The sequence below is a fragment of the Zingiber officinale genome, chromosome 2A (assembly GCF_018446385.1).
Source record: "Zingiber officinale cultivar Zhangliang chromosome 2A, Zo_v1.1, whole genome shotgun sequence".
Classification (NCBI taxonomy): Eukaryota; Viridiplantae; Streptophyta; class Magnoliopsida; order Zingiberales; family Zingiberaceae; genus Zingiber; species Zingiber officinale.
Genome location: NC_055988.1, coordinates 135,562,670 through 135,570,800, shown reverse-complemented (window position 1 = coordinate 135,570,800; position 8,131 = coordinate 135,562,670).

Genomic DNA, 8,131 nt, shown 5'->3' with positions numbered 1-8,131 from the left:
AATGGTTTGTTCCTTTCTATTTTGGTCGTGAGCTGCTGTTTATAATTTATAAGGTACTGATAACATCATCTTCTGTATGTGACACCACATACTATGTTATCTACAATATAAATTAATTGAACAACTATAAATGTAGATAATTTGACCAAATGTTATTCTTTATTCAAAATAAATGTTTACAAAAGCTTAGGCTTTCAGTATACACTCTAACAATCTCCCACTTATACTAATGACTAAGTTGTCATATCTTCTGCCATACATCTGATTCCCATTCCCTCCACATGCCGATCGAAAGCTTTTGCCGGAAGGGCCTTAGTGAAAGGATCTGCCAGGTTATCTGCTGATGCAATCTTGGCGATGACAACTTCTCCTCGCTTCACGATATCTCGTATCAGGTGGTACTTGCGCTCTATATGTTTACTTGCCTTATGTGCTCGTGGTTCCTTCGAGTTTGCAACTGCACCGCTATTATCACAATAAATTGTGATGATTTTGGGCAAACCAGGAATCACATCTAAGTCCATTAGAAAGTTCTTGAGCCATACTGCTTCTTTAGCTGCCTCAGAGGCTGCTACATACTCAGCTTCCATGGTTGAGTCTGAAACGCATTTCTGCTTAACACTCCTCCATGCAATGGCTCCACCTCCTAAAGTAAACACATAGCCTGATGTAGACTTACTGTTGTCCCTATCTGATTGGAAATCTGAATCCGTGTAACCCACAGGGAGCAAATCGTCTGCTTGGTAAACTAGCATATAATCTCTAATCCTTCTCAGGTACTTTAATATATGTTTTACCGCAGTCCAATGTCCTTGTCCAGGGTTACTCTGATATCTGCTAACCATGCCCACGGCAAAACAGATATCAGGTCTCGTACATAGCATTGCATACATTAGGCTTCCTATAGCCGAAGCATAAGGAATGGCTTTCTGGTTGCTTCATATGGATGTTCTCTTCAAGACTTCCATTAAGGAAAGCTGTCTTGACATCCATTTTCCAAATTTCATAATCCATATGAGCAGCAATGGATAAGAGTATTCGGATAGACTTAAGCATGGCTACCGATGAAAAGGTCTCCTCATAATCGATTCTCTCTTTCTGAGTGTACCATTTCGCAACAAACCTAGCTTTGAAGGTTTCTACCTTCCCGTCTGTCCCTCTTTTCCTTTTGTAAATCCACTTGCATCCAATTGCTTTTACATCATCGGGTGGTTCTAAAAGCTCCCAGACCTTATTAGAGTACATAGACTCTATTTTAGAATTCATTGCTTTTTGCCAAGATATTGCATCTATATCTTGGAGTGCTTCGTCATATGTACGAGGATCAGGTTCATGTTTACGCGGGATCAAGTCCGAAGACTCTCCCAAAAACATGAATCTCTCAGGTTCCCTCACCACTCTCCCACTACGACGAGGCACCGTCTGTGGTTGTGTATCATGTGTGGCACGTGTTGCAGTCTCTTGTGGTACTTCATCTTGTACTGTTGGTACTAAAGTAGATGTGTCCTCTCTAAGTTCTTCTAGAACAACTTTGCTACTGGTCTTGTGATCCATTATATAGTCTTCTTCTCAAAACTGGGCATTGGTGCTAACAATGACCTTCTGGTCTTTAGGACTATAAAATAAACCACCTTTCGTTCCTCTGTGATAACCCACAAACACGCGAACTTCTGTACGCGATTCTAACTTATCAGCATCTGGTTTCAGCACATGTGCTGGACTACCCCAAATCCGAATATGTCTTAGACTGGGTTTTCGCCCATTCCATAATTTTGTGGGAGTAGAAGAAACTGATTTAGAAGGTACTAAGTTCAGAATGTACACTGCTGTTTCCAGAGCATATCCCCAAAATGAATTTGGTAATTCTGAATAACTCATCATCGATCTAACCATCTCCATAAGAGTCCTATTCCTTCGTTCTGCCACACCATTCTGTTGGGGTGTACCAGGTGCAGACAGTTGGGATTGAATCCCGGCCTCTGATAAGTAATTCCTAAACTCTCCTAAAAGGTATTCGCCACCACGATCAGACCGTAATGTCTTGATACTTTTTCCTAGTCGTTTTTCCACATCAGCCTTGTATTCTTTGAACTTATCAAAGCACTCGGACTTGCGGAGCATTAGGTAAATGTATCCGTATCTTGAATAATCATCTATAAAAGAGACAAAATATTCAAAACCACCTCTTGCCTGGACAGACATAGGACCACACAAATCAGAATGAACCAATTCTAACACTTCTTTGGCTCTATACCCCTTGGCCTTGAAAGGCCTCTTGGTCATTTTACCTTCCAAGTAAGATTCACAAGTTGGAAAATTTTCCAACTCTAATGAACCCAAGAGTCCATCGGCTATAAGCCTCTGAATCCTACTTAAGTTAATATGACCAAGCCTTATATGCCAAAGATATGCTTGGTTCATTTCCGAAGGTTCTTTTCTCTTATTTGAGTTAGAAGATGTGTTATTAATTTCCATATTATGCTTTGTGGGAGAAATTGGATTTAAAGTATACAAATTGCCAACTAATGCACCAGAACAGATAATCACTTTATTTCTCTTAATAACTATATCGTTACTAAAGGAAACTGAATATCCATCTAAAAACAGTTTAGAAACTGAAATTAAATTCTTTCTAAAACTGGGTACATAAAGATAATTTCTTAAAACCAAATTTCTATTCCTATTAAAAGATAAGTAGACGTCTCCCACTGCAACAGCCGCCACCTTAGTAGCATTGCCCATGTAGACTGTAATCTCTCCTTCAGTTAGTCATCGGGTTTCCTGGAACCCCTGGAAGGAATTGCAGACATGATCAGTGGCTCCCGTATCTACACACCAGGTGTTGGTAGATAACACCGCTAAACATGTTTCAACAACTAGAGCATGAGATATACCTTTGTTGTTCTGATTCCTACGAGGACAGTCCGCCTTCCAATGCCCTGACTGCTTGCAGATGAAGCACTTACCCTTCGGCTTCTTCACTCCAGCTTTAGGTCCTGTACTCTGAGATTTATTCACCTTCTTTGCTGAGCTAACTTGTTTCTTATTCTTCTTTCCTTTCGGTTTAGAAGTAGAAGCATTTTTAGCATAGTGAATATGAGAATTACGATGAAACAAACCTTCTGCTGCTTGAAGTTCTATCAGTAATTCTACCAATGAATATACCCTTTTATTCATATTGTAATTCAGGCGGAATTGCTCAAAACTTCTAGGTAGTGTTTGGAGGATCATATCGATCTGGGTTTCCCCATCAATTTCTCCTCCTAGGATTTGTATTTCATATAGATAAGTCATCATCTTTAGGATATGATCCCTCACGGGAGTACCCTCTTGTATGGTGGCTATCATTATCTTTCTCATGGCTTCTTGCCTAGAGGCCCGATCTTGGTGACCAAAGAGTTCCTTGAGATTGTTCATAATATCATAGGTTGTTGGTAAATCTTGATGCTGATGTTGCAATACATTTGACATTGAAGCCAAAATGTAATACCGTGCCATCTCATCTGCTTTTACCCATTTCCTATGATACTCAATCTCCTCTTGGGTAGATTCACCATTGGGTGTATCAGGGCAAGGTTCAGTCAGTACAAACTTATAGCTTTCAGCAGTAAAAATAATGTCTAGGTTCCTTTTCCAATCTATGTAGTTAGGACCAGTAAGTATGTTCTCTTTTAGTATGATGGTCAGTGGGTTGAAAGTCATCCTAAGAATCACAAATAACTTTTGGTCAGAACTCTAAATTTAGAATAATATTGATTCCTCAAACAATACTATTTTAAATTGACTAACACCTCAAAACACCGTGAATTTTGTATGCCATGATAGTGTGGACGTATACAAATTCAACATTTGTAAAAGGAGGGTTTAACCCATTAATTTTATTATCTTGTCAACCTAACTTTTTGACAAATAAAATTAATAGTTGGTATCCTTTGGTCACACGAATAATAGCAGTGACTCCGATGGGGAGGATACTATTAGACGTGGCTAAGTGTATACCATTACTTGACACTAAGTCCATTAATAAGATTGTGCCTCTTCCGATGGGGAAGATCACACGCTCTTAATTAACTTCCTATAGTCATCCAAAATGGAAGTTTGTTCTAGTGACTCACAAACAAGCTCATCCGATATGGAGGAAGGCACTCAGAGCCAACGCGCAAGCTTGTCTACATCACTTACAAACCAGTAATGGAGACCGTGGAATTTATTTAAAATCTCTCTCCCATTTAGTTATTTAAAAATGAGGAATTTTGACTATGCTAGCCTACTTAACATGCATACTAACAAGCACACATAGTCACAGCATAAAAAACAATAAATAGAAAAACTAATATTTAATTATTATGGCTTTTATCTATTGATGTCCTCCGTGTGTCGCCAACCCTAGCTGCTGCCATCTTTGGCCACCGCCATCGGGTCTAGATGTCGCACCATCTTACTCCTTGTTCTGCTACGCCTTTGGTCCTCAAAAGGTTCCACGCCTTGCAAGATTCGATCCGCGACATAAATAGAATTTTACATTTTTCGATCCAATATTCCTCGAAGGAATGTACATGTAAACTAGATCGAACATAAAATAAAATTTACATCCATCAATCCTATATTCCATAAAAGGAATGTACATGTAACTAGATCAAAAATAAAATCCTAATAAAAATAAATACAGCTCTTGCAGTATTTTATAATACAATCATGCACACACAATAAATGTCCTTGACATGTCCAAGGGTCCAATCACACACATAAAAACTATAAGTCATAATAGTTGGATCCTGCATCCACAAAGTTAGCACATCCTACTATTAACCTGCCTAAATTATGTATGTCATGTGCATAATTAAACTAATACCAAATACACAGAGGCAAAACCCTAGCTCTAATACCAATTGTTGGTTGCTACTCGGAAACCCTAATGGTTCCACTATACAAAAATTTTGTACAAAGGTCTGAACCTTTTCCTAGCTATCATGTGTTCTTTTAAATTAAACTTGGATCGCCTACGGAACTTAACACGTTTAATCCAAAGTTTAATCTATTTGTTCTTTTAGGTTTAGATTTGGATCTCCTGCGGAACTTAACACGTTCGATCCAAATCACCTAGGTTATTAATTCCATTAAATATTAATTTCCAAAATTGGCTTCCAGGACTGCATGGCGAGGCACATGGCCTTCTTGGATATGGGAACAACCACCACGGCCTAGACAAAGCCTTTTAAGGAAAACTAATATTTAATTTCCTTAAATAACTTTAGATCAACCGAAAAGAACAATCAAATCACAAGGAAAAGAAAAACAAAGAACACAACATCGAAAACAAATTCGAAATACTAAAATCGCATGCCTCTTGTATTTGGTATTTTTTACATGAAGATAAAATTAGTATGATGAGGAAATAAAATACTAGTATACCTTTTCTTTTGCAAGCAAAAACCTCTAGGTCTTCTACCATATTCCTCTTCTAACCTCGGACGTTGTGTGGACAACGGTCTTCCGAGATGAGAAACCACCAAAGCACCTTCTTCTCCTCCTTGCAAGGTTCGGCCAAATCAAGTGCACCTCCAAGGAAGAAGAGAAACAACCAACCAAGCTCCAAGGGATGAAAGCTTTCTCTCCTTCTTCTCCAAGCTAGAAACCGTCCACCACTTAATCTCCAAGAGCAAGGGGAATTTCGGCCACAAAGATGGAGAGAAGAGAAACGATGAGGCCGGCCACACCAAGGAAGAAAAGAGGGAGAAGAATAATAAAAGTTGTGTGTCATGAAGGCACCCCAACCCCCTCTTTTATAATCCTTAGCTTTGATAAATAAGGAAATTTAATTACAATAAATTTTCCTTAACTTTCCTTGACATGAATTAATTAAGAAAAATTAAACAAAAATTTTCTAAACCTTCATGTCATGGCCGGCCACATCAATAAGAGCAAACAAGGCAATTTCAATCAACAATTAAAATTCCTTATTTGTCTTCAGAAATTTTAAAAAATAAAATTTCCCTTTTAAAATCCCATTATGGTTGATAAAAATAAATTTCTATAATTTTAATTTTTCAATATGTGAATAATTTACAAAGAAGAAAAATAAAATATCTTTCCAATCTACAAATAAGGAAAGAGATCTAATCTCTTTCTTTAATCTTTTGTAGATCCTTTTAAAAGAGATATTTTAATTTTTAATCTCTCCAATAAATTATATCTTTCACATAAGAAAATTTTAAAATTAAAATTCTTTTTAATTTAATGGGGGACGGCCACCTAATGTTCGTTGCTACTCGGAAAACCTAAAAGTTCCACTGTACAAAAATTTTGTACAAAGGTCTGAACCTTTTCCTAGCTACCATGTGTTCTTTTAAATTAAATTTTGGATCGCCTGCGGAACTTAACACGTTTGATCCAAAACTTAATCTATTCGTTCTTTTAGGTTTTGACTTGGGTCTCCTGCGGAACTTAACACGTTCGACCCAAATCACCTTAAGTTATTAATTCCATTAAATATTAATTTCCATAATTGGTTCCCAGTACTGACGTGGCGAGGCACATGGCCTTCTTGGATATGGTTGCAACCACCACCGACTAGAGAAAACCTTTTATAGAAATCTAATATTTAATTTCCTAAAATAACTTTAGGTTAACCAAAAAGAACAATAAAATCACAAGGGAAAAAAAAACAAAAGAACACAACTTCGAAAAACATATTCGAAATACTAGAACGTAAGCCTCTTGTATTTGGTATTATTTCCATAAATAACTAGTATGATGCGGAAAGGAAAAATTACTAGTTATACCTTCTAGAAAGACCTCTTGATCTTCTACCGTATTCCTCTTCTAACCTCGGACGTTGTGTGGGCAATGATCTTCCGAGATGAGAAACCACCAACCACCTTCTTCTCCTCCTAGCTAGGTTCGGCCAACAATAAGGAATCTTCACCAAGGAAGAAGATCAAAACACCAACCAAGCTCCAAGAGATGCTAGCTTTCTCTCCTTCTTCTTCTTCTTCTCCAAGTAGTATCCGGCCACCACAAGAGCTCCAAGGGGAGAGAGAGGTTCAGCCACTACAAGAGGAAGAGAGGGAGAGGATGATGGCCGGCCACACCAAGGAACAAAAGAGGGAGAGAAATAATAGAGGTTGTGTCTCATGAAGGCACCCTCACCCCTTTTTTTATATTTCTTGGCCTAAGCAAATTAGGAAATTTAATTACAATAAAATTTCCTTAATTTCCTTGACATGATTTAATTGAGAAAATTAAAATAAAATTTCCCCAATTAAATCCTAATGGCCGGCCACATCATGAAATCAAATTAGACAAGTTTCAATCAACAATTAAAACTTCCTAATTTGTTTCCGAAAATTTTAAAATTAAAATTTCTCTTCAAAATCTCTTCATGGTTGATAAAAAGAAATTTCCATAATTTTAATTTTACAACATGTGAATAATTTTTAAAGAGAAAATAAAATATCTCACCAATCTACAAATAAGGAAAGAGATTTAATCTCTTTCTTTAATCTTTTGTAGATCTTTTACAAGAGAGATAATTTAATTTTAATTCTCTTTAATAAATTATATCTTTCACATAATAAAACTTAAAATTAAAATTCTTTTTTTTTTAATTTAATTTGGCCGGCCCCTCTAGCTTGGGTTCAAGCTAGGGCCGGCCACCCCAATTTATACCTAGGCCGACCCTAGCTTGGTTCCCAAGCTAGCTTGGCCGACCCCCTTTAGGTGGGTATAGAAGTTGGGAATAGGTGGGTATAGTACTCTATAAATAAGAGGCTACGATAGGGACCAAGAGGAGGAATTGGTTTTGGTCTCCCGATAAAATTAAGCATCCCGTGTTCGCCCCGAACACAAAACTTAATTTTATCAATAATAATTCATTCCACTAAAGAACTATTATTGAACTACCGCACCAATCCCAAATTACATTTTTGGGCTCCTTCTTATTATGAGTGTGTTAGTCTCCCTGTGTTTAATATATCGAATGTCCACTAATTAAGTGAGTTACTGACAACTCATTTAATTAATATCTTAGTCCAAGAGTAGTACCACTCAACCTTATCATCATGTCGGACTAGGTCCACCTGTAGGGTTTAACATGACAATCCTTATGAGCTCCTCTTGAGGACATTATCAA